The sequence below is a fragment of the Eumetopias jubatus genome, unplaced genomic scaffold, assembly GCF_037043125.1.
Source record: "Eumetopias jubatus isolate StellerSeaLion01/CBP00866 unplaced genomic scaffold, mEumJub1_p1.0 scaffold_9, whole genome shotgun sequence".
NCBI lineage: Eukaryota > Metazoa > Chordata > Mammalia > Carnivora > Otariidae > Eumetopias > Eumetopias jubatus.
In genome coordinates, this window is record NW_028274815.1 from 6,694,888 (window position 1) to 6,721,166 (window position 26,279).

Sequence of the window (26,279 nt, forward strand, 5' to 3'; positions counted from 1 at the left end):
CACACACCACACATGCACACGCACCACACACAGGCATGCACCACCCACACTGTGCGTGCACACACACACACGTGCACACTCACATGAATGCACACGCCACACATGCACACGCACCACACACAGGCATGCACCACCCACACCGTGAGCGCACACACACACGTGCACACTCACACAAATGCACACACACACATGCACACAAACTACACACATGCCTGCACCACACACACACAGGTATGCACCACTCACACCGTGCATGCACACACACATGCACACTCACACAAATGCACACGCCACACCTGCACACGCACCACACACATGCCTGTACCACACACACACAGGCATGCACCACCCACACTCTGCGTGCACACACACACGTGCACACTCACACAAATGCACACGCCACACCAGCACACACACCACACACATGCCTGCACCACACACATAGAGGCATGCACCACCCACACCGTGCATGCACACACACACGTGCACACTCACAAGAATGCACACGCCACACATGCACACGAACTACACACATGCCTGCACCACACACACACACCACACGTGCACACACACACGTGCACACAGCACCTACCAGGGACATCCAAGGGTTCCAAGGAGAATGCATCAAACCAGATTCTCACCCAGGGTTTTCACCAAGTTGCCCCAAGTTCCCCAACTCTGACAGGGAGTATGTAGACCAAACTGAGGGGGTTGCAGGCAGAAGGAGGAAGAAGAGGGAGGAAAAGGAAAGTTGAGATGACCCTAAGGAGAAGAAAACAGGCACGTGGGGAGGCTGGTGCAGCCCCAGTCCACCCCACCCCAGTACAGGCTCCAGAGTCCCACCCAGAGGGTCCTGGGGAGCCTGCTGAGCCCCACCATGACCTTGCTGTGTAACCTCAGACACATCACTTTCCCTCTCTGGGCCTGAGTTTCTGCCTGTGTAGAAATGAAGTGGGTCCGTGCAATCATTTGAACAGTTCTGAGGCGCTGCCTCCCAGGAAGGCTTCAGTTCAAAATTGGGGTCATCACAGTCTCCCCTGCCTGCAGCCCTTCCCCCTCCACCCCTACCGGAGCATTTACCACAGGACTTCCCCTGCACATGGCAGCAAGTAACTTCCTCTGGGGTGGCCATGTCTCTCTGGAGGCGTCCCAATGTCACAGGCAGCTTAGCTTCTCGCCACTGTCAAAGCCGCACAGAGAATTCTAGGCTGCATCTGCGGGGGCTGCCCATGCCAGCAGTGCATCTGTGTGAAGCTGCCATGGAAATTAAGTGTGTCCACATGATGCATATGATTTGTCCTTCACTTTTTTTATTTAATGACATATTGTAAGCAGCTCTCGTGGCTGTATGTGGACAGTTCTTTTCCTAACAGCCCAGTAACACAGTAATTCTATCGAAGGCTGTATCACAGATCCAACTGAACCCCTACTCAGGCGATTTTATTGCAGGTTTTTCCAGTCTTTGGCTTTTATAAATATTGCTATAATAACTCTGCTTATAGGTACCCATTCTGTATAAATGAAAACTTCTCCGTGTGTAGATATCTACCCGTATTTTTAAAGGTTCCTATTTGCCTAGAAATAAAGTCTGGTGCCCCACACACCAGGTCCTGAGCTGCAATCACTTCTGGGGCATGGGATCAGGGAAGAAAACTCAAGCTTTCTGCAAGCAATACCTTATACTGTTTGGGAAATGGAATGAGTAAGGGGAAAATAAACAAAATGCAGCCCCTGTTGAAACCTCTTTAGAAGTGGTTTGCTTAGCGGGTATGGATCTGGCAGGAGCAGAGTTACAGCAGCACGGAACGAAGGGAGGACGATGGATGTGTCGGGCAGAAGGGAGCCCGGGGCCACCGCTTTGTTCTGCTGGGTCAGCTCTCCCCTGGGCTGGCGAGGGCAGAACCTGGGTTCAAATCCTGCTCTGTGCACTCACCTGGCGCCCGGGTGTTGTTCTGTGTGAGGACTTCCATTTCCCTGTGTGTAGAACGGGACACGCAGCCAGCAGGTCACACGAGACCACCAGAGAGTGCCTGGCATGGAGGGGCCACCATCAGCCTCTGTCCTGCCATCTTCCTCCCTGCTCCAGGTCCTGAGATAAAGAAACACTGAATCTCACAGCTACTCCTTAAGTTCCCACGCCTCTCTCTCCAGCCTCCCCCACGGCCCCCAACTCAGTCTCAGGGCGTCCCCACCCTGGGGCCTTTCTCCGGAAGAGAGAACCCCTGACAACACCACGTCTTTGGGCACAAATGTGAGCACAAATGTCTAGAAATCCCCAGATGATTAATAACTAAGACAACCCCCTTTGTCACTAATGATATATGGCAATAAACCTACTGGCCAATGTTTTTTACTGATTTATTTTTCTAGGAAAACACAGTAAGCCCAAGAACACAGAAACACAGCAACTCCGGGGTTGAGCAGGGATATTCTTTAAAACTCCCAATGGTGCTTATACAGTTTAGCGATCTTTCCCTTCATGTGGATGCACCCTGGGTTAGGAGTCAGGACCCCTGCCGGCACAAACAGGAAGGGAGTCCTGGCAGGCAAGAGCACACAGTGCAGTGGGCCTCACACATCCGCTCTCCACGGTCACCAAACGCTGAGCAGCCCACGCCCCTGCCAGGATCCACGGTCACCTGCACCCAGGCAGGCCACTGACTAATCCCAGCTCACCTAGGGCCAGGTGACCTCAGGAATCAGTAACTTGAGCCAGAAGTCCCAGCCTCCTCCTCTGTAAGGGAGCATCTCTTCCCTCGAGGGTTGTCAGAGGATCCCATGAGATAAAGTTGACCAGCCAGTGGGGTAACGGCTGATGTCACCACATTCCCACCGGTCTCAGGAGGCTGTTCCCACGGTCAGATGGGCTCATGTCTGTGAAATAGTGTGAGGATATGAGAAGCAGGGCCCCCCCCAGGAGCCAGCCCTGGGTCCCCACCCAGCCGGACTCCCCAGGACTGGGAAGGAAGCTCATCAGAATCCAGAATCGCTGTTAGTCACCAAAGGCTCTGCTCCCCACCACCCCAGTAGCCTGCCTCCCTGCCCCAAGAGCAGAGTCTCCCGGGTTCCCAGTCCAGGAATCGGCCTTCGGCCCTCCACCTAGAGACACTTTGAACACTTCAAGGGCCTCACTCCAGAGAACATCAAAGACCACAGCATTTCCCATGGCATCCTTCAACCAAGTGACCTGTGAATGTCCATCCCCATGACCCGGGAGCTCGGCTTTGACTAGGGAGCCAATGGCCCCCCAGACCCCATGCCCCAAATCCATTGCAGGGGCCGGTGACACGGCTTCCCCAGTGGAGGGGCTGAGATGGGTTCTGCCTGGGACTTGCACCTTTACCCCACTCAGTAAAGAGCTGTGTCTCTATAAACCTCTCCTCCACTTTCTTATGAGCTAATGGGTTAAACATCTTTAATTTTAGAAATAATTGCACACAACTGTAGAGCACACACTGGCCCCGGGTCCCCCAGCTCGTGATCTCTCCACGCGTAGGGGACAACAAGATTTTTAGGCCTATCCCAGTTACCCACCCTGGCCGCAAATGAAATATTAATGAAAAGTTAGGCTCGCAGCCTTCAGAAAATGATTACTCGAGACAGCAATTATATTTTCCCCCTTTCTGTGTAATAAAACTGCACCTCACTGCGCAATAGGAATTAATAATTCTGAACGCTGTTGTTACTGAGGCAACATCAAAGCGCAAGGGAAGGCATGCCCACGAGGGAAAACACACACACACACACACACACACACACACACACACACACACATCGAGACCCACAAAGAAAGTGGGTGACTTCAAAAGAGCAGGATTCTATATTCAGGGCTGGGATCCTTTCTCAAGGTCATTAACGGCTCTAGCTGACTGAAAGAGTGGCCCAATTACAAAGCACACAGAGAAACAGAAATGAGAACAGGACATAGTGACAACTCCAACTCTGGGTCACTCCGCACGGCCGCCAGCCTGGCAAGTTCCTGGAGCCAATCGGCCAACTCCCCAGAATTCTTCCAAGGGACTCAAAACCTCAGGACAGCCAGCTGACTCCAGAGCCAACAGGCAATTTCCATGTAAGAAGAAAGAGGACACCCCATGGCCTGGAAGAAAAATAGTGGCCATTTATTGAGCACCTGCTATATGCCAGGCAAGTGCAGCAAGGCGGGAATTCCCAACCTCGTTTGATAGATAACAGCACTGAAGCTCAGAAAGATTCAATGATCTGCCCGAGGTTACACGGTAAATGGCAGACTTGGGATTTTAAACTGACATCAAAGAGGGTGAGGGTGGTCTGTGTCTCTGCCCTGTTCATTTCACTCCCCACAGACCACCTAGCAGGGTGCCTGGCAGAGAGCAGGCGTTCAAGAAATTGTACTTATTTAACCAATGCATGATTACACTGGATCGAGCATCCATGCTCAGAAGGCAAAACTCTGCACCTTCTCAACAGACTTGAAAAGAAAAAACAATTGTGACTTTATTATCTTTTAAATACGGAACACTTTGTGAATTTGCATGTCATCCTTGTGCAGGGGCCATGCTAATCTTCTCTGTATTGTCCCAATTTTAGTAGATGTGCTGCCGAAGCAAGCACGAGAAAACGCAGTTGTGACTTTCAATGAGTCTCAGCCTTCAGGGAACTGGGGTAGGTGGGGGAAAGGGCAGGCATGCGATTTGGCACATCCCGTGACAACAGGCACCCATCAAGCCCCCCCCAACGCATGCTCTAATTTTACCCCTAGAGGCACTGTCAAACATTTTTCATAAGAGAATATAATAATCCACTAGATTAGTGGGATACCATACAAAGCAATTACGGTTTCGTTTTGTTCTGTGACCATATGAAAATCAGAAATTTTTCATGACGCTCCCTTGAAGGAACCTTCTGCTACCAGATCATGCCCTGACCCTCCGGGGGGTGGGGACTGCCCACCACCCTTCAGCCCTCTAGGTAACTCTGGGGCAAATGAGAAAAACCTTAAGGCCTTTGAGAACAAGGTCATAGGTTGCAGCAGAACAGAATTGCGTAGCTGTGATGGGGCTCCGGATCATGTGGCCCGGAGCCGGGGGCCCAACAGGCAAAGGAGAATCTGCTGACCCTACTGGAGGTGGGGAGAGCTGCTGAGGCAGGGGGAATAAAGCTGTCCTGGGGTCATTGAGGTGGGGGTGAGTGAGGCCTTCCCCTTTGACAGGGAAGAGCAGGGGTTCCCAAGTGCTGTGCATGTGGAAAGAAGGCCCAGGGAGGCCAGGAAATGGTCAGCAGGGTGGTGGGGCAGACTGCCTGCTGGGTGGGTTCTTTGTGCCCCAGGATCCTTCTGGATAGTGCAGCACCTCTGTGTATGTGCGAGGGGCTCGGGCAGCCCTTTGTGATGTGAAAGCCAGGAGGGGCAGGAGAGGAGGTGAGAGGGGTCTGTGAGGGAGCGCGCTGGGCGGACTGAATAGCCCTTAAAGCAGACAGAGTAATAGAAGCCCGGTCACGGCCCAGCACCCAGGCTGGCGAGAGAGCTGACGGGCAGCAGCCGGAGGAAGGGACACCCGCTTGCTGAGCGTCCCGTGCGTGAGCGGCGTGCTCAGTGCTAGATTCAGTGTCAGAAAACGCAAATACAGCCTGTGAGGGTCATGGAGCCGTGTGACAATGTCGGCACAGCCCGTGGGCAGCCAGATACAGAAACGAGGGTCTGCGTCTTGCTGGGGACTCATGACAGAGCCCAGGGGCCTCAGCAGCTCCCCCGTGGACACCGCCTGCCAGGGGCGGTGTTTGCACCAAGGGCTCGGATGAAGTGCACCGGGGTCCCTGGGACACCTTCCAACCCAAGGTTCCATGAGAGCCCCCGACGGCCCTCTAGAATGAGGACACCCTGGTGGGAAGCGTGGAGAACACCACGGCCAGGGCCACTGCTGGCGGGAAAGACGGAGAGAGGGGCCCACTACCTCCGGAAAAGGGCCAGAGCGCCTGCTTTTTCTGACACCAAATGAATCCACTGACACTCATCCTCCTTAGCCACACGTAGGCCCAGAACCAGAGAGCCACAGGCCAGAGGTGGCAAGGCCCCAGCGTCCTCCTGCCCTTAGCTTCTTAGTGCTTCCCTGCTCAGCAGGGCCTGGCCAGAGAGGCCACACAGAGAAAGGGCACAGTGGCAGAAAGAGGGGCGGCAGGTGGTCACACCCCCCCCCCGGGGGGGCCCAAGGGATCTGGGTCCTGGGACCGAGCAGCCTGGGGATGCCAGTAGAACAGAGTTCCTCGGGAAGCCCCCAGGGCCCTCACAGGCCTTCCTGACCTGCCTCTGAGCGGGGGCAGGGACCATCCTTGACATAGGACAGGCATGAGAGAGCAGGCAGATCCGCACAGAGCCTCTGAAAGCCAGGGCTGGGCTCCCTGGCTGGGGACCACTTAACCACGGGCCTCAGCCAGTGCTGACCACAGATGCCCCAGCCTTCACATGCAACTGAGTGAGTGGCATCTGCGAGGAGAAGAAGCGGGAATGTTCCGAGAACCAGATCCTCCTTCCGTCTTCCAGAAAATTGAGGCCATTTTCCAGGAAGGTAGAAGAAGTCAAAGAAGCTGCTTTCCACAAGCCTGAGAGACAGGGAGGGCACTGTTCCAATCACAGATTCCAGCGGTGACCACCTGCTCGCGTGCAAAGGGCAGGGAGTAGGCTACCCAGGCTAGGAACGCGCAGAAGCTGGCGCCAGGGCAGCGTCGGGGTTCAGAGCAAGCTCCCAGTTCCCCCAGCCCCGCCCAGACCTGTAGGAAGAGTCCTTCCTCAGCCGTGCTCCTGATTCTTCCACCACCTGAGGCCTCACCGGGCATGGGGATGGGAATGCCTGAGGATAGGGGAAGCACACCTGAGATGTGGCCACCTTGCAGCCCCGGGCCTACGAGAGACAAGCAGCTGGGCCCCCAGGTGGAGGGGGCACCGCTCCTGCCTCAGAGAAGCACCCTGAGGGTTGTGCTTCCCCCTGGTCATGGTCACGGGGAGAGGGGGCGCTGGGAGGAGGGGGCGCTCTGCCTGGCTGGGGGAGGCACGGGGGCATCACATACTCACTATTCATTCCATAACACTTACTGAAAGCCTCGCGATGCGCAGTCTTAAAACAGAAGCGGTCTCAGAGGGGAGAGACTTGTGACTATCCGACCCAGTGCAGGGTGATGGCCAGCCCAGGTCGGGACAGGGACAAGCGCCAGCGCGGGCACAGAGGGACGTCCGCCCTGGCCGGAGCGCGGGCTGGGGTGCAGAGCAGGGAAAGGGAGAGAGAGTGCGCGGCCCGCGGGACCCCAGGGCTCAGCTACGGGCGCCTCTCTAGAGCCTGGATTGAGGAAGTTGGGGTCAGAGCTCCAGACAGGAGTCCTTGCTGCTGAATTCCCCTTCCAGACATCAGAGGCAAAGAGGAACACGCATTCGAGACCACCTGCGCCAGCACTTCCCGCTGGGTCAGAAAAACAGGTCGCGTCGTCTCGAGCGCGGGCGCAGGGACAGGTTCCGCTGCAGGGAAGTGGCGGCGGCCCCCGGGCGGGCCCGGGGCGGAGCTCCGAGAGGCCCCGCCCGCCGCACGCACCGCGCGCAGCCTCGCCCGGGTCCTCCTCCCGGTTGAGCTTCCCGGCCGGGTCCAGGACGCCTCCTCCGTGCACCTTCCCGTTCCAGCCTCCCGGCATCTCCTGCAACTGTCAAAATCACCTCTTTTCAAGTCCATTTCATTGCTCAAGACTTTTTTAGATGAGGCCTTTCATTATTCCTGGGCCCAGATACAACCCTTCTCTCTTTTCACCACACCACCTCCACGTCCCCCAAAACCCCACCCCCACCCTCGCAATTTGTGCAAACCTCTAACCCGGCTGATCAGACTATATGGCCTCCGTATACCGCGGAACACTGGGAGGTCCTTAAGGATTATCTGTGGAATGGAATGAGAGAGGACTTGCATCCCTTAACCCTACAAGCAATTCCAGCTTCACCCTACGCCTTTGCCTGTGGACTCTCACGACCTAGAAGAGGAACCCAGGCCCTGCCTTTGGGATGAAGTTTCCTCCACCCTGACACGAATTGTCCTCTAACTGCAGGACTCGCTGAGTGCTCCTGGGAACCGCCAGGCTCCCCTCCCCACTGCAGTCTTGAAGGGAAGCTCAGCTGGCCTTTGGTGCCCCTAATGTGCGCTGGGTGCTAGGCAGAGCGGCCGGAAAGCCACGAGTCGCTCTGAAAGGTGTGCCGCAAGGTGGGAAGAGTGTGAACCTCGAGGTCAGGGGGACCCACGTTCCAACTCTGCCTGTCATGCACTGTGGTTGTGTTTAGGCAAATTCCCCATGCCTGTTTTTTCAGCTGTAAAATAGGGGCGGTAATCACCATCTCGCAGACCTCCCGTAAGGACCAAAGAAACCCATGAGCACCTATGGGCTCTCAGCACACATCAGCCGCTATTGGATACCCAGGGCAGGGTGGTGGATGTGAAGAACACAAGCTCTGGACCCAAATTACCTGTGTCAGACCCTGGCTCCGCCAACGTGTTTGTTGTGTAACTTCAGACTAGTGTCCTTACCTCTCTGTGCCTCGGTTTTCCCATCTACAAAATGGGGATAATATGCTTAACAGTTACACAATTTCTGTTTGTGGGGGGTTGAAAAGTTTGGGAAAGAGTGGTGGTGGCTGCCCAACAGTGTAAATGGAATTAACGTCGTTGAATTATATGCTTAAAATGGGTTAAATGGGCATTTTTATGTTATGCATGTTTCATCACAATTTTACAAAGTTAATAATAATGTCATATACCAAGAAGCAGTGGATTATAGGATGCAAATCATATCTCAATGAAACTGTTCATAAAAAATAAAAATAAATGAGGATAATAATATTACCTGCCTGATAAGGTTGTTGGAAGAGATTAAATGAGTCTGTACAATACTGAGAACAGTGTCCAGCTTTCCCGACGAAGGAGAAGCACAACCGGGTTTGGGGATCTGTGAAAGTTTGGGTTTTCTGGGGCCTTTTGCATTTTGTTTTAGGATCCTTTTTTATTAGTGTTATACAAACCACACAGAAATGTCTGAAATTTCCACTTCCAAGTTGGCTGTAAGTCACCTGACATGCACAGTGCTAGGTGACAATAGCAGATGTTGACATTTGAGAAGTCATCCTGCTCAGAGACAGAAGGAAAGGTCACTGTGTTGAAGGGACCTGTAAGTGATTACATTCTTGGCTACTGAGTGTAGAACTTGGTCCCCCAGAGATAGCACTGGACACTTCTAGAAGCTTCTCCTCACGATGTCTGTTCTCACAGCTCTTCTCTTTTTTCCCTCTTTTTCTTATTTTTTTTCTTTTTTGGGGGGAGAAATTAGATTTTATTTTTTTGTAAACGTGACTTTATTTTTATTATCCCAGTGTTATGATTCAAGTGTACAATGTAGTGATGACCCATCCATCACCCAGTGCTCATCACAAGTGCCCTCCTTCATCCCCATCACCTAGTTAACCCAAACCCCCACCCACCTCCCCTCTGGTAACCATCAGACTGTTCTCTGTAATTAAGAGCCTGTCTCTTGGTTTGTCTCTTTCGCTTTTTCTTTCTGCTTGTTTGTTTTGTTTCTTAAATTCCACATATGAGCAAGATCATATGGTATTCCCACATCCTGGGCTCTTCAACACAGCTCTGGGCTCACAACAGGAGCCGGGCCCTCAGCTGCTGGAAGAGCAGGAAACAAGGCTGGGCTCCAAGAAAGGGGTTGACAGCTCTCAGAGGCCGGGGACCAGAAGGGAAGCCTGGGAGAAATGGCTCATCCTCCATATGGATGTTCAGCTCAGCTTTGCCTGCCTCTTCCTAAAGTTGAACCCACATTTGCCCCCTGGTAGAGAGGGGGCTGCAGCAAGGGGTGGGGGGTGCCTGGAGGGCAGAGACAGACCTGGGCATGGTGGGGGCAGGGGGAGCAGCCAGTCACTTCCAGACAGAAGTGGGTGGTGCCAGCCAGGGGCCGGATCGCACAAGGGCAGGGAGGGTGGTCCTGGTCCCGAACAGCTCATGTCAAACCAAGACAGGGCATAGAAGAGCTCAAGACAAGCACGCTACAAATCTTAAACCCACCCCAAATTTGGGGTAGGTTTGCAATTAAACCCAAAGACTGGAATTTGGAAGATCAAAAAACTTGTCAAGTTTACCCAAATTTGCTTTAAAATGAGAGCAATGAGATTTGAGAGCAGAGGGTGGGCTTATGGCGGACTGCTGTGTTCTGAACTCTAAAGGAGGAATGCGCTTGAGTCCCAAGTTCCCTCCTGTCCCTGGCCACCCCAAGGCACCCGGAAGCACTGTCTCCTCCCAGGGCTGGGGGCCCAGGTGTGAACCCCAGACAACCCCAGACATCCCCCCAGCCCAGCTGGAAGGGCACATGTCACCCTCTGGGGCTGTTGGCTTTACTCTGGGCTGAACCCCGTCAAGATCCCAAGAAGCACAGGGTGCTGAGCGCGCACCGGGGAGGGCAGGACGTGAGCTGTCCAGCTTCCGCTTCCCCTCCCCCCACAGGCCTTCCTGCGGGTGGGCCCTTCCCCCGGGCGGGGCCTGGGGAACCTGGCTTTCCCCTAAAAACTCTGCTTGGGAAAGGACACCAGGCGGGATATAACCAGCGGCAGCCACACGGCACGAGCCCCCTGAGCCCCCCGATCCGGCATGTCCCCTCAGTCCTAGTTCCTTGTCTCCCTCAAGGTGGGCTGCAGTGACAAATGGCACCAAAGCGGCCAGCACTCCATCAGAGGCTCTGACTCTGGGGGCCACGGAACTGTGGCAGGGCTTTGCAGCAAGCCTGGGTGCTGCAGGGCCCGGGGAAACAATCTGGGAAGCCCTCGGGCCCTCTGGAGCCAGGCTTTAGTCCTGAGCTCCTCCCCTCTCGCCCAGTTCCAGTAGTATGGCCAAGAGCTCCCTGATAAAACCAGTTTGGCACACTGCACTAAAGGCCTAATCTCTCTGATCCTTGAGCCAACTTGGTGTAAGCTCACGCACATTTTACAGATTTGGAAACCAGAGCCCAGAGAGGCCGCTAGTCAATGGCAGAGCCCCATCAGAAGCCAGGCGCGGCCTGGTGCCCCTCCCCTCAGAGCCCCTGGCCTTGAGCAGGCCGCCCCACCCTCCTCTGCTCAGGACTCACACTGGTTCCACTGGCTTTCCCAGAACCCCCATGGAGTCCCACAGGCCCTCAAGTCAAAAGCCTCCAAAACACTTCAGCCAGAATGACCTTGCAACCCCAAATAGGACTCTGGAAGGAGAGAGGCAGAAAGATGCTCAGGCCCCCCGCTAGCCTCCAGGCTCCCTTTATCCTCTCTCCCATCTAACAGCCACTTCATGGGTAGGGGGTGCAGGTGTGAGCCCTCTGCTTGTCCTAGCCACTGGGCGATCTCACTGTTGTTGCTCCCGTTTCGCAGGTGGAGAACTAAGGCACAGAGAGGCCGCGTGGACCACCCTGGGTGTTAGTAGCACTAAGCACCAGAGCTGGGACTTGAGCCCAGGCCACGCACCTCCAGGCCTGTCTCCCTACAGAGACCATTGCCTGGTGAGACGGATCTCAGCAGCCCTCCTGCATCTGGGCCACACACACTGCTTCCTGCAAGGAAGGGGGTGGGGGAAGGAGAGCGGTGCAAAATCCCGAAGGGCAGTGTAGTGCCTTTTAGACTCTAGGAAGCCACACCCTCTCCTACCTTCTTGGAGTAGTCATGGGAGAGCTGGCTCATTGATCGGTTGCGTCACACTGCTCTGGGAGATGAGGGTGAAATATGCACCAGTCACAGCCTCGTAGGATCATTAGGACACACACTATAGCCCATTTCCTACAACCCAAGAAGAAGCTCTCACATAAAGCTGTCAGGCCAGTTGGCTCCAGTACAAATCTAAGCTAAGGAGACCTGCCTGCTAGCATCAGTACACGGGGAGTCCTCGGGGAGATGTAAGGCATCACTACCCCAGGACTGCAGTTGGAGGTGGCCGGTGTTCAGAGAGACGTTATCTAATGGAATTACAGAACACTTACAACATCTTTAAACATCTGCACGCCGAGAGGTCACAGTAAGGATGAGTCAAAGAGTGAAAGTGGTAGGATGGCTCCCCTGAGAAAGGATGCCTGTCCCATGCTCTTCAGATGGTGGCCTCATGGCCTCTCTCCCTTGCCTCCCTCCCATCACAGGCCTTGTGACAGGTACCGTCTCTCCCGGCTCCTAAAGTTTCTTCATGCTGCTTTGCTGGCTTTCTGGAAGGATTTGGAAGGAGTTGTTATGTGTGTAATTTTGAACGTTGTAATTCTGTATTGTTAAAATCTAGCACTTAATAAAATAACCATGACTGCTTATTTGCAATGAGTCTTGATGTTCTGGAAGCTGGTTCTTATAAATATTTGGTTAATTAGCCGTACTATCTGAAATAAATCATTTGCTCTCAGTTTTTATGGTGGTTAACAGTTTGTGAAGCAATTTTTACATACATTAGCCAGTGGCTGGAACATTATCAGTGCGTATAAAAGTTTATGGGATTGAGAATTGAGTTATCCAATCTGATTTTCACAAGGGCTTATGAGGGGTTAGATTTTTGTTGGCGGGAGGAGCTGCCTTTTTTTTTTTTTTTGAAAGATTTTTATTTATTCATTTGAGAGCGAGAGCATGAGAGAGAGAGAGCCCAAGCAGGGGAAGGGGTACAGGGAGAGGGAGAAGCAGGCTTCCCGCGGAGCAGGGAGCCCGATGCAGGGCTCGATCCCAGGACTCTGGGATCATGGCCTGAGCCAAAGGCAGATGCTTAACCGACCGAGCCACCCAGGCGCCCAGGGCTGCCTTTTTAAAAGGAAAATCTTATGTGCCCACAGTGAACAAATTTGGTCTACAAAAGATTATACAATCTCCAGGGAACTTCCCACCCATTTCACAGAGCCCCACACTCTCCAGATGTAACCACTGCCTATATAGTTTTCTATACATCCATCCAGAAATGTTTCGTCTACACAAACACATACAAATACCTCTTTGCAAAGGATAGATGTATATCATCATCACAAGTTTTCGTCTTTTCATTTAAATCAAATAACATTTGCATTTATGAGTCAGTGAAGAGGAGCATCTTTTCACATATTCCCAAGTTACTGGTTTTTCATTTTGTAAAGTACGCCTAGGTTCAGAGAAGTTGAGAAGTGCAATTTTCAAATGTTTCTCTCCATAGCCGAGGAGCAGACACCTAGGCCTGATGTCAGCTCCAAGGTAATAACTCACGAGAACGCGAATGGAGGGGTCCACCAACATCCCCAACTCCGTTTTCAGGCCAAAGCGTTTTCTACTAAATCCCTCTACACACGGGACATCTGAAAAGAGGAGAAATGGCATTGATTTGCCTGAACTGGACTGAACACCACCTCTCTGGGCTTCCCGTTCTTCCCCAAGAGAGAGGGTGCCAGTCACCCAAGTGTCCGCTAACCTTCATCAAAAGGCACCCCCTTTTGGCGAGCAGAAAAAACTGGGTGGGGGATGGCCTTTGGAATCCTTGTGTCTTCTCCTCCCAACAGTACAGGACTCGTCTCCTTTTGTTTTGTTTGTCCTGCCTACCTTTTTAACATTTAAATCTTCACTCCACCTGGACAATAACATTCATGTGGTTCAAAACTCAAAACAATACAACCAGGTAAATTTTGAGAAATCTGTTTCCACCTCATGCCTGATCACCGCCTCCTCCCCCGACTTCGTTCCTCCCTCATAATTTCTCATCCCTTTATTGTTAATAGTTTTTATCATTAAAATAATAGGGTTTTCTCTCATTTTCCAAATTTCAAAATATATAACGGTGCATTGGGTTTTTCAAATGATCTTTGACTACTCCACCCCACTGCCCCCCCGGAAAGCACTTTCTTTCTTCTGGAAAACCCTGGATGAGAGACCTCCAAAGTTCTGCCCAGAATTAAGAGCACGGGATAAAAGAGAAGGAGCCAGAGTTCAGCAGCTACAAAAAAATTGTTTTAAGGGGCGCCTGGGTGGTGGCGCAGTCGGTTGGGCATCCGACTCTTGGTTTTGGCTGGAGTCATGGTCCTGGGGCCATGGGATCGAGCCCCACATCAGGCGCTGTGCTCAGCTCAGAGTCTGCTTAAGATTCTCTTCTCCCTCTGACACCCGCCCCTCCCCCCCCCACGGCTCTTTCTCTCTCTCTCTCAATGGGTAAATAAATCTTTTTAAAAAAAAAGTTTTAAGTGCCCATATTTCCCAGTAGGGAAATCGTTACTTGGTGAGTGGGTGCCTCATCCCAGATAGTATTCAAGGAGTCAGTGACATTGCAGAGATTTCTGCACTTGTCAGAAGAAAAGAGCATTAGGTTTCGTCCACCTCCACAATCCCATGCTGAAATCCATTCATTCATGTATTCAACAAGCATATAGAAAGCTTCCTCTATGCCTAGCCACATGCTAGGAATCACCCACAGAAAGCAGAATCCCAACTCTTTTCCTGCATTCAGGGGGTTACAGTCTGATAGACAATCCACATGGAGTCCGGGGCTGTGGTGCCCAGCCGGGCAGGTGCTGTGATGCGCAAATTTCCCAATGACATGGAGGCCCCTGAGACAGACAGACAGCCAGTTAGCAGACAGACAGACACGTACAAAAAAGATCGTCATTAGATGCCGAGAGTCAGCGGAAGGGGCTGGTGGGGAGCGGAATATAACGGGAACAGAGCTTCGAGAAGAGGGCTCTTGGCTGAGTCCTGAGCGACAGCCTCTCTTCATCCACATGCCTGGGTGGCCTCCCTGTTTACCAGGTGCCAGCAAAGTGGGACTGATGGTTCTCAGAGGGCGCAGGCACTACTGGATTCTGAGCCTGTGATAAGAGACCTGCGTTCTCCTCTGGGCTCTGCCTCTGAATGACTTCAGCCTTTGGCAGCAACTCGGCTTCCCTTCCACAGGCTTCTCAATGATCCCTGGGCCCTCCTCACTTTGTGCAGGTGTTCAAAATATGCACAGGGCTCTAAAGGCCCAGTAAAAATCCATCCTCGGCTGATGGTCCATCACCCAGACCCTGCTGAAGGAGGAAAAAAAGCAATAATTCTATGAGAATTCTGTGAGAATAATTGGAAGGCCAGAGGAAAGAAATCCCAAACCACCGCAGGGCCTATGGTCCATCGAGACTTGCCCCACGTTGAGAATTTATCCCAAGATACAGTAGAAAGCATAGAGTGGAAAGCAATGGAAACAACACACCGTGGCGTCTCATCCGTGCCGGGAACCATGACAGATGCTCTATATCCATTATTCTATGTTAGAGGTTTAAAATCACTGTTATGGGCTGAACTGTGTTCCCCACCCCCCACCCCCAGATTCCTAACCCCCACTGCCTCAGAATAGGACTATATTTGGAGAGAGAACCTTTCAAGAGGTAATTTAGGTAAAATGAGGTCATCAGAGTGGGCCCAAACCCAGTATGACTGGTGTCCTTACAGCAAGAGCAGATTAGGATGCAGACTCGCACAGACCACGTGAGGACACAGAGAGAAGGTGGCCATCTACAAGACCTGGAGAGAGGCCACAGGGGAGACCAACCTTGATGACACCTCGATCATGGACGGCCAGCCTTCCAGGAGTGTGAGACAATACATCTCTCTGTTTAAGCCCCCAGTCTGTAATATTCAGTTACGGCAGCACTAGCAAAATGATAAACAATAATTTATCACCTCCATGGTTTTTATCTCTTTTTTGAGCAATCCGTGGCTCAACCCATTATAAGAGTAGATTAAAAGTCCTTAAAAGAGGAAGCCACAGGCTGTGTGTCACACACGTGTGAAAGCACCAACACACACACACACGCACACGCCTCAGTAAAGTTCGCTCCTACCAGTTCAAGCACTGGTTCTAATCCACGGTAAATCCTGATTGACGCAACACCTTGAGAGAGGAGAACAGCCTCCACGTCTTTCTCCTTTCCTCCTCAATGCCCACTTCCACCCGTCTTCCCACCCCACCCCAGGGAAAGCTTGGCCCCAGGTCACAGCACACTTGACCAAAAAAGGCCATGGCCGTGTATTTGGAGGAGATAATAAATTTCCCCTTCCCTCTCAATAAATAACGATGTGGCTAGGACTTTAGGAGCAGGTTCCTGCCATGCCCAGAACGTGTCCATGCTTCCGTTCCCTGCCAGCTCTGAGGACACTCATCTAGTAGGCTGCACTCACTGGGCGGTGCCCACGCGGGCTGTGTCCCTAACCGGGAGCTTGGACAAGGCCCAGTGGAGGGGGGTGCCAAGCTGGGCCAGTACCTCCTCTGCAGCAGGGCAGAGAGCCCCACAGCTCTTCTCGAAGCGCCCTTAACTTCCTTTCCCTCACAGAAGAACACGGCAGCTGAGCCAGGAGCTCAGAAGTGTCATCAGGACATGGAGGCCATGTTTGTTGACTGCAAGAAGCCGCTCTCCTGCAAACAAGGGTCAGAGATGAGCCGAAAGTGGGTCTACCCGCCAAAAACATTGAGACATCTTATGATGGCCTTTTCCCCTTTTTAAGGTTTCAAAAAATGTCATTTAGCCCAAGCTATAAGGTGGGCTTCTTCCTTTGTGTATGTCTGTACCTGATGAAAACTGTTTCTCCATCCAGTGAAAACCCTTGAAAAAACACACCATGAAAATAAATCTTTATTTTTCATGATGTTATCTTACTGAAAAAACAACAATACAATAAAAGAATAAAATAAGCTTCCAAGACTAAAGTTGCCCTGCAGCCCATACCTTAATAAAAATTAATGTTTCTCTTTTATTCAAATGATTCTTGTCCATCTGCACACCGAATTTTCACATACAAAAGAAAAAACATTAAATAGTAAATAACAAGTAGTTTATTTTTTTTCTCTTCGTAACAAATGTGTTTGCCTTGGAAGGACATGTGAGTACTAATATGAAAATGAGCAGAAAGCATAAAGTCATGGAGTCATGAGCTGTTATCAGAAGACCCGGGGGGCCTGAGAAAGAGTCCCAGCTCTGCCCACTTGTCACACTCGAGGCAACACCACCAGCAGCTCCAGAACTGGTCCCCAGAGTCCCTTACAATGTGGTCAGCACCCCACCTTCCAAGACACTGTGCCATACGTGCTCCCCCTGGGTAACAGACTTGCGTTGGTAAGCGTGGTCCTATTTGAGAAAAGTTCACCCCTCACATCCGAAATTTCCCCTTGCCTGCATCCCTTCCCTCCTCACGCATATCTGCTCTGGATGAGTCATCCGGTCAGCAGGCCAGTTCGAGAGGCCTTCGAGGCTAGTCCTCATCCTTTCCAGGACAAGCAGTTTCCGAGTGTCCTTTTCTCCAGCATGCTGCAGTGAGCATCCGCACACAGCCCAGACTGGGAGGCCCAGCTGAGCCTGCAGCCTCTCCCCGCACCCGCTTCTGGGCTGGAATTTCCCTGGGAGAGGCTCCATCCGGCCCTCTGCTGCAGTGCAGACAGCAGTCTGGCAGTGAAGATGCTGCCTGTTACCCACTCACCCACTTACCACCCCTCCCCGCTCCGCCCCGGGGCTGCGCAGAGCCCATCCGTGTGCTCCTGGCTCCTTGAACAGTCCCCGTGCAGGGGGCTGCAGCCCAGATGCCAGGCTCCATGCACCACTTGCAGACCCGCTCCAGCCTCCTCCCTGGGGACTGGCCCTTCGTCTCCTCTTCAGGCCAGGTCTTCAGCTTGACTCACCCCCTAGCTCGACAGGAGCTCCCACTGCAGCCCCCGGACTCCCCGGAGTGGGGAGAGGAGAGGGATGGGATGGGACAGCAGTGGGGGGGCAGGGAGGGGATAGGGCAGTGGCCCTCAACCACATCCTAGGCCCCGTGGCCAATTCCAGCTCATCACACACCAAGTCAGAACTGTGAAGCACGAGCCTCGAGAAAGGGGTAAACCTTTCACACTATGACTCCACAACTCAGAAGTATTCCAGAGTGTTCCCCAGGAACTTTTTCATTAGGCACCCTACACTCTAGACTCTCCCAAATAATGCTGACACATGACCAAACACACGCACTCACACACTAACACTTTCGTCTAACTACATGCGGTCATATGTGCAGAAATTGCAATATTCAGTAAGGAAAAGGAAATTAAATGCTTCTGATTAACCAGAGGAGGGCATGAAGGGCTGGGGGGCATTCGCCCAAATACGAGACTAAGTGTTAATTTTGCTCAAGGCCATCGGCATCGCCATGGGCAGCCCGCTCTCCTCCTTCCTTCTCTCCTTCCCTCCTTCACCCGGAAGACAAGGATGTCTTGGGCGTGCGGTCCTCAGACTCCTGGGAAAACTACCTGACTATCTTGAGACACAGCTGGCACTTGGGAATCATGGGCCATGAAGAAAAGGGCGGTGAGGCTGATCCTGGACCCGGGCGGCAGAGGCTGTCCTTGGGGAACAGGCTGGGGGACCCTCGCGCCCTGTGCCAATTTGCAGCCAAAAGGTAAGCGAGCGTGTGTGAAAGTGTGGACCATGTGCGCCTGGGCCCTGATGCATCACGTGTTGTGTGGCCACGTGTGAGCACGTGTGTGGAAGACTCTGAACAAGAACAGGCGCATGAAGAGTGTGTGTGATGTGTGCTAGAGGGTGAAGGAGGCTGCAGCCATTGTGCGCGTGATGCGTTGGAGGGAGGCTGCAGGTGGAGGGGTTGGGGTGTCGATCTCCAAGCAGGAGAACCATTGCACAGCAGGACGGGGGATCAGAGAAAGTTCCCCTTCTTGAGCCCTGTGCCCTAGCACGTTGTCAGGTTATCAAGGCCTGGAGAGAACCATCAGGGATCCCCCAGCCTGAGAACAGCAGAGCTAAAGCTAAAATCAATTGAGATAAACCACATGGAGAAGCAAGGTCGGAGGAAACTCCCCAGTGGCCGACCACAGGCCCATAAAGACCAACACAATTAGCAGATCAGTGAGGGGCAAAGAGACAAATCTGATTCCCTAATCAGGGCCATGAATGCAGACTTATCCGTGACTCCCAAGGGCATGGAGTCCCCTGGCTCTGGTGGCAGAAGAGGGGATGGGACCCCAGCCTGCCCCACTGGAGCTGTGGGAGCCTGTTCCAGTCTGTCCATGTAGTCGGGCCACCTCGGAATCTAACCACACTTCCCTTGGACAATGGTTAAGAGAATGGGCTCAAGTCCACCAAGGCAGTCTGTGACCGTCACATGCTGTATAATCGCTAGTCCCATTTCCAGAAAGGACCCGCAGCTGCTCTTGGCAGAGCGAGACAGCCCACACACCGAGGAGCGTAAGGACCTGGAGGAGCGACCGGTGGGCGAGGCAGCACAGTACACAGTTTCACCATGGGTCTACAACACCCTAAGAATCTACAATTCACGGCGGGTATACTATATACGACGAACATAAAATACCCAAAACGCAGTGGAGATACAGCTTTGCCCTGCTATCCGAAAGTTGAGCATTCCCATGAAAATGTTCATAAGCCAAAATGGCGTAAAGGAAAGAAGCGATTACCATTAATTTATATGGAAAAATTGTTGAGCGTTCCCAGACCCCAAAAATCACCTCTCTTAAGCTTTTCTGATACCTTTAAAACACATCTTGCTAAAAAGACACACAAAATAAATCAAGATAAATCACAGAGGCTCACAGACACAGTTGAAAGCTCTGGAGGCTGGACACTAAGACTCAGAGGGCGGGTCCCGGGAAAGGCGCGTGGCGGGACCACTCTCGCTGCTCTTCTGCTTTCTTTCGGTTAATGAAAAAAGTACAAATGTACATCTTTCATTTAGCAGGGAATCCCTATACAATATCCGATGAAGGCCTGAACCCGGAGGGTGGGAGCAGAAATGGGAGGGGTGTGCAGAGGTGGCATGAGACAGACATATCCAGGACAGGGTCGCCGGCGGGACGTGGGGCTTCAGCAGTCTCTAATTTAGGAGACAGCCAGGGCCACAGTGCCATGTGCAAGATATGAGGGTGGGACTCCAGGAACAAGTCAACTCTCCTGGCAATGTCGTGTCTGCCTCCTCCTGGCAGCCTTCCCAGAAGCCCATCTCAGTCTTTGGGCCACTGCGGGTAAGGAGAATCCACGGAGGCATCACCTGCACACAGGTGAGCTGGTTTGTAGGAAAACACATCCTGTTCTTTTCCAGTCCAGAGGAAGAACCAGAAAGGACCCCATTCCCCGCTCCCTCAGTGGGGGAGGGCCAGGTTCAGAGAGTCCGGAACTGGGCCATGAGTGCTCCCCGAGGCAGACCACGTTGGGGAAGCCAGAGTTCAAGTCCACCTAGGGCAGTGGGGAGGGCTTGGACTCAGACAGACACAGGTGCCCAGGTGGAAGGCAGGATGAGAGATAGGAGGTGCACACACAGCACCTCAGCCCTGAAACTTGCTGTCTCCTAGACAGATGCCATTCTCATGGGAACCAATCACAGGGCAGGGCTAACTTCGGTGTTTCCAGGTGAAAAGCTTTCTTCCTCAATCAGGTCTGTAGGACCTGATCAGAATCCAAACTCCCGGGGCCGGAACCCCCCTCCATACACACCTCCAAACAGAGGCCGAGGATCTGGGCCGTTTCAACAACCAAAGGAAGCAACATCGGGAACCAAACACGTGCTGGTTATTCTCACAGGCTTCCATGGACAGCAGAAGCTGCCCCTCACTGTTATTAACTTTCCAAGAAAGCTTCTTCCTTTCTCACAAAGTTCCTCCAGGAGCAGGACTCCTCCTTCTCCTCCAAACCCACCAAACCTTCTCATGATCAAACTGCCCTAACTTGGTGGGAGGGTCCCACGGTGACCACGGGAGAGCATGTTTCCTGCTTCTGAGGTTCAGAGCACAAACACCCTCCTGGGCCAAACCTGCCCCAAGGCCAGCTTAATTGGAAATGACTGACGGAACATTCTAGACACCAAGAGCTCTCAGGACAGCAGTGGATTCCCATTAAAGGTCTTGGGTGTCGAGTCCCCCCACCACGGCTGAGGTGGGCACATCAGGCACTGGGTGAATCCACTCCCTTAGGGATGAGAACCCAGGCAGCTGAAGGAATTTACCACAATAACTGAGAAACTGGACACATTCGTCACACTCAGAAATCCCCAGAGACCCACGTTTGCGGTGACGGTTGGCCATCTATAGCAATCAGGGGGCTGGGAGGGTGTGGCTGGTGGCAAGTTTATGGTTACAGAACAATAAAATGGGGAGAATCTTCATCTCTGGAAGAACACCGCATAAAAAAAAAAAAAAAACAGAATGACTTTTTTTGAACTTGGACACTATGTCATATCTCTCCATGCACTTTAAACATTTCACGATTCAGAGACCGCGAGCATCAATCCTTCTAATACAATATAGCCTCATTATTCTGTTTTATTAGAGACAATTTTTGAAACTTCATTCTCTGAGAAGGGATGCATGAGAAATATGTAGTCCACGTGGAGAACAAAAAATCAGTCTTCAATTTAAATTTAAAAATTAAAAATAGCAATAAAATAGAAGGTAACTTTACCCTCCCCTGACTCAAGAACCATTCACCTGGTCTCTTTGCAGAAACATTTAAAAACATTTGTGGGAGTGGAGGTGTGCTTGCCTGGTGACTGGATCCTCACACACTTCTGAAAGCAGTGCAAACTGTCACAATCCTTTCCAGAAGCAATGGAACCATATGTATACCCTCAAAATCTTCTAACCGTTTGACCCAGAAAGCAATCTGCTGGGAACCTGCCCTAAGGAAACAATTTGGAAGAATCAAAATGCCATATGCACAAATATGCTCACTGTAGGGGCGCCTGGGTGGCTCAGTCGCTTAAGCAACTGCCTTCGGCTCAGGTCATGATCCCAGGGTCCTGGGATCGAGTCTTGCATCAGGCTTCCACCTCAGCGGGGATCTGCTTCTCCCTCTGCCCTTTCCACCACCACCACCAGCCGCCCCCCCGCTCCCCGCGCATGCTCTCTCTTTCTCTCTCTCTCCCTCTCGCAAAAATAAATAAAATCTTTAAAAAATATATGTTCACTGTGGCGTTTTCTATATGTTAAATGTTGAACACAACTGAAGTATTCAACATCTGGATGTCAAAGTAAATTAAGTCACATCAAATCAATATAATATTATACAGTGATGAAAATTATCATTTTAACTGTAGTAACAAAGAAAAGGTTCTTGGTATTATTACATGAAGAAAATATGTGACTATTGGACAAGGTCAAGAAGGCACTTTCTCAAAATGAAAGCAGTGTCAAGTTCATGTTCTTTTGACCTGTTAAACCGTCCTTCATTTTATTCCAGAATATTCTCTGTCAGGGAATCACAGTTATACTTGCTTTATTAGAATGCTGGAAATAGGAATTTACTCTTTAAAAATTATTTCTGAGAATTTATTCTAAGGAAATTATCACACATTCATTGCTGTACTACTGCTATTTTTTTAGATGAGAATAATCTAAATCACCAATAATAAAAGAATAAAACAAATCATATGTATCCAGGGGCACCTGGGTGGCTCAGTCAGTTGAGCATCCGAGTCTTGATTTTGGCTCAGGTCATGATCTCAGGGTCATGAGATCCAGCCTGGTGTTGGGCTCCGTGCTCAGTGGGAAGTCTGCTTGAGATTCTCTCTCTCCCTCTCCTTCTGCCCCTACCCCTGCTCATGTGCTCGCTCTCTCTCAAAATAAAAAATCATATGTACCCAACCATGGAACATTGTGCCTCTAATCAAAACTGTGACATAGAGAAATGTTTCAGATATATTAGATGAATAAAGCAAATTACAAAATTGATCTGAAAATCTGAATCCTCTTTTGTAAAATTATATATTTTGTCTTTAATTTTAATTTCTTAACTTTTTCCTTTTATATAATAAAAAATATTTGAAAATGGAAGAACTGTTCCCACAGCTGAGCCTAATAATTTAAGCACAAAAATATCTAAGAGTTAAGAGCTAAAACTATAAAGCTCTTAGAAGAAAACATAGCTATACATCTTCATGACCTTGGATCAGGCAACGATTTCTCACATGTGACAGCAATAGCACAAACAAGCAAAATAAATAAATAAATAGATAAATAAACAAATGAATTGTGCTTCATCAAAATTAAAAACTTGTGTGACAAAGGACACCAACAAGAAAATGAAAAGAGAACCCACAGAATGGGAGAAGATGTTTGCAGATCATGTATCTGATAAGGGTATAGTACCAGAATATATCGAAGAACTCTTACAATTCATAAATGGTCAGAGGCTCTGAATAGACCTGTCTCCAGAGAAGACACACAAATGTTCAATAAGCACATGAAAAGATGCTCAATAGCATTAGTCATTAGGGAGATGCAAATCAAAATCACAATGATGGGGGGATGGGGTAACTGGAGGATGGGCATTGAGGAGGGCACTTGATGTGTTGAGCACTGGGTATTATGTACAAATGATGAATCACTAAATTCTACCCCTGAAACTAATAATACACTATATGTTAACTAAATTGAATTTAAATTAAAATTTTTTTTTAATTTTTTTAAAAGATGTAAAAAAGAAGGGTCACAATGAGATACCACTTCACACCCACTAGGATCCTCGAACCAAAAAGATGGACAATGGAAAGCACTGAGAAGGATGAGGGGAGATTGGAGCCCTCACACGTTGTTGGTGGGAATGTAACAGGGTGCAGCCCCTCTGGAAACCAGTTGGGCAGTTCTCAAAAAGTTAAACATCGTTAGCATATGACCCTGCAATTCTCTGGCAAGGTTCCTACCCAGGAGAACTGAAAACATATGTCCACACAAAAACTTGTACAGGAATGCTTATAGCAACGGATTCATAATAGTCAAAAAGTGGAAGCAACTCAAATGTCCATCAACTGATGAATGGACAAATAAAAGGTGGTACGTCCATAAAATGGAATACTATTTGCCCATAAAAAAGAATAAATAGCTGACACACACTACATTATAGATGAACCATGAGACTATCATGCTCAGTGAAAACAACTAGACACAAAAGGCCTTATATTACAGGATTTTATTATAGGAAATAGAGCAAATCCATAGACAGAAACTAGATTAGTTGCCAAGATGCCAGGGCCTGGTGGGGAGAGAATGAAGAGTGGTTGCTTATAGGTATGAGATTTTTTTTTTTTTTTTGAGGATGTTGGAAATGTTCTGGAATTGGATGGTAATGATGACTGCACAATTTTATGAATATACTAAACACCACTGTGTGAGACACTTTAAAGGAGTGGATTTTATGGTGTGTGAATTACATCTCAACTACTAATGTATATGAGTAAACTGGAATGAATCATTATTTTTTTTTAAAGATTTTATTTATTTATTTGACAGAGAGAGACACAACGAGAGAGGGAACACAAGCAGGGGGAGTGGGAGAGGGAGAAGCAGGCTTCCCGTGGAGCAGGGAGCCCGATGCGGGGCTCGATCCCAGGACCCCGGGATCATGACCTGCGCCGAAGGCAGACGCTTAACGACTGAGCCACCCAGGCGCCCCTGGAATGAATCATTATTTACAGGTCATTTTGACCCCAGATGGTAGATGCAAAGACTCTATACCCTCGTACTTTTGAATTTCCCACTGACAGCCACCAGAAAAGCATGAGGATGGCCTCGGCAGATAGCGAGCAGAATGTTCTCTCCTTGAGTTAATAACACGAGGCGGTGTTCGCACAGAGATTTCGGATCTGTGGGTGATTTGCGGGGGGGAATCACATTGGCTTAAGGAAAATGGGAACAATAGGTTTAAATACTCTCAACAAATCAAAGATTGGGACATAGAGTCAAGTGGGAATTGCCAAGTCTGAATTTTTTTCTTTATCATAAACCTACACTCCTGACCGGAGTAATTCTCGGGAGCCACAGGCTGCCGCTGCAGCGCAGCTCGTGGCCGCCGGACAGGACTCTGTCCACACGCTGTCTTCTGTCTCCTGCTTTGAGCCAAAGATCACTTCCTATGGTCCAAGAAAAGGTACGGGACGGCTTTCCTCGGCAGCTCACCTGGGCTGTGGCCGCCTGAAGCTCCACTTCTGCTCTTGGTTCAGTTCGTGCTCCGAACACTCACAGCCCGGCCCGGCCCAGCGTCGCGTTCAGGGGACAGCGCTGTGTACGCAGGCTGCCGCAGACCAGGGGACAGACTGCACCGTGAACAAGACAGACTTTCCCCCGAAGTGCAGGGTCTTTACCTTCTCTCGGTTTAACCCAGAATTGACTCCAGGAGTGAGGTCAGCTTCGGTAAGCCCACCACAGAGGATGGCAGGGACAGCCAGCCTCTGAGACAGAGGGGACGTACAGGTCATCGGTCGGGTCCAGCCTGCCACCCCCGACAGCAGCCCTGGCCCCAGCAGATGATCCTGCCATCCCTGTGGCGACACCCAGTTGGAAGGAGCCCACCCAGCACCCCACAAGGCAGCCTTCCCTGCTCCGGGGCGGTGCTAACCGTCCAACTGACGGGACTCTTGGTCTGGGCTGAAAGTGACTTGCTGTGACTTCCCACAGAGGATCGAGCCTTCTGCTCTGAAGCGGCAGGTAGAATAAGTCTCCCCTCGTTCCCATGAAAGTCCTTCCTGTACGAACACGTCAACCAGCTGGGCCATCGGTTCAGGGACGCCAAGAGCAGACGAAACCAGGGAGGACGGATTGAGCTACGCCAGACTCTAGCCTGCATCTCCCTCGCGGAGCCAGACGCTGAAATTCTGTGTTGCCCACAAACAAAATACTAAATACCACTTCCTCACCAGCACTGTGATGAGCAATGCCCTACAGATGCCCCATAGAGTTCAAAGCCAATCTTTCTCGGTTTTGTTTGTTTGCTTGAGAGGGAAATTCCCAGTTGCAGACATCCAGGTTCACGAGCCTGGCTGTGACCGAGCTTCCCCACGTTCCTCCTCTGTCCTGGCAGATGCCAAGGTGGGATCCTCTCCATGTTTCCTGAGGAGGGGCCACCAGCGACTGCATCTTGCATAAGAATCATTCATAAAGGACATTCGTGAGGGGTCCACCAATGGGCCAAGTCCTTTGGCTGGGGTTCCTGCCCTGCCCCAGACAGCATCAGCTGGGACCCTGGCAAGTCTCTTCTCCTGGGGCTGGGGCCTCAATGCACTCATCTGTCAAAGGGCTGGGATCTGAGACTCCCAAGGTCCCTGCTGTCCTAATCTCCTCCACCCTCCCTGCCTGCTGATGGCAAGCTCCTCAACCTGACCTTGGACATGCTGAACACTTTCAATGATAAACTGTCTTGATGGCAGTGAAAAATGGGTTTGGCAGAGCCAAAACCCATTACAAGTCAATGAGGAGCTGCCTGGCCAAATGAACAGCAATATAAGCAGCTTTGTTGATTTAGCAAGACAGTCTTTTCTTTTATTT

The 26,279-nt window shown here is 50.9% G+C and overlaps 1 long non-coding RNA gene and 1 other non-coding gene across 11 annotated transcripts in view; both read right to left on the reverse strand.

Moving 5' to 3' along the window:
• LOC114205935 (uncharacterized) overlaps nt 1-7,485 on the reverse strand; it is a 227,144-nt gene extending 219,659 nt beyond the window's left edge. For 9 of the 10 annotated variants that reach the window (XR_015768890.1, XR_015768891.1, XR_015768889.1 and 6 more), the window contains exons 1-3: nt 7,067-7,485; nt 2,677-2,874; nt 1,934-2,089 (exon numbers count right to left, since the gene is read on the reverse strand). This is a non-coding gene — a long non-coding RNA (uncharacterized LOC114205935). Of the gene's footprint in view, nt 1-1,933; nt 2,090-2,676; nt 2,875-6,744; nt 6,825-7,066 lie in introns of all 10 variants that reach the window. The other variant, XR_015768892.1, reaches the window with a different exon arrangement.
• Nucleotides 4,487-4,593, reverse strand: LOC114206033 (U6 spliceosomal RNA). The gene has a single exon (XR_003608530.2). It is a non-coding gene; the product is annotated as a U6 spliceosomal RNA (small nuclear RNA).
• Nucleotides 7,486-26,279: the final 18,794 nt, after the last annotated feature.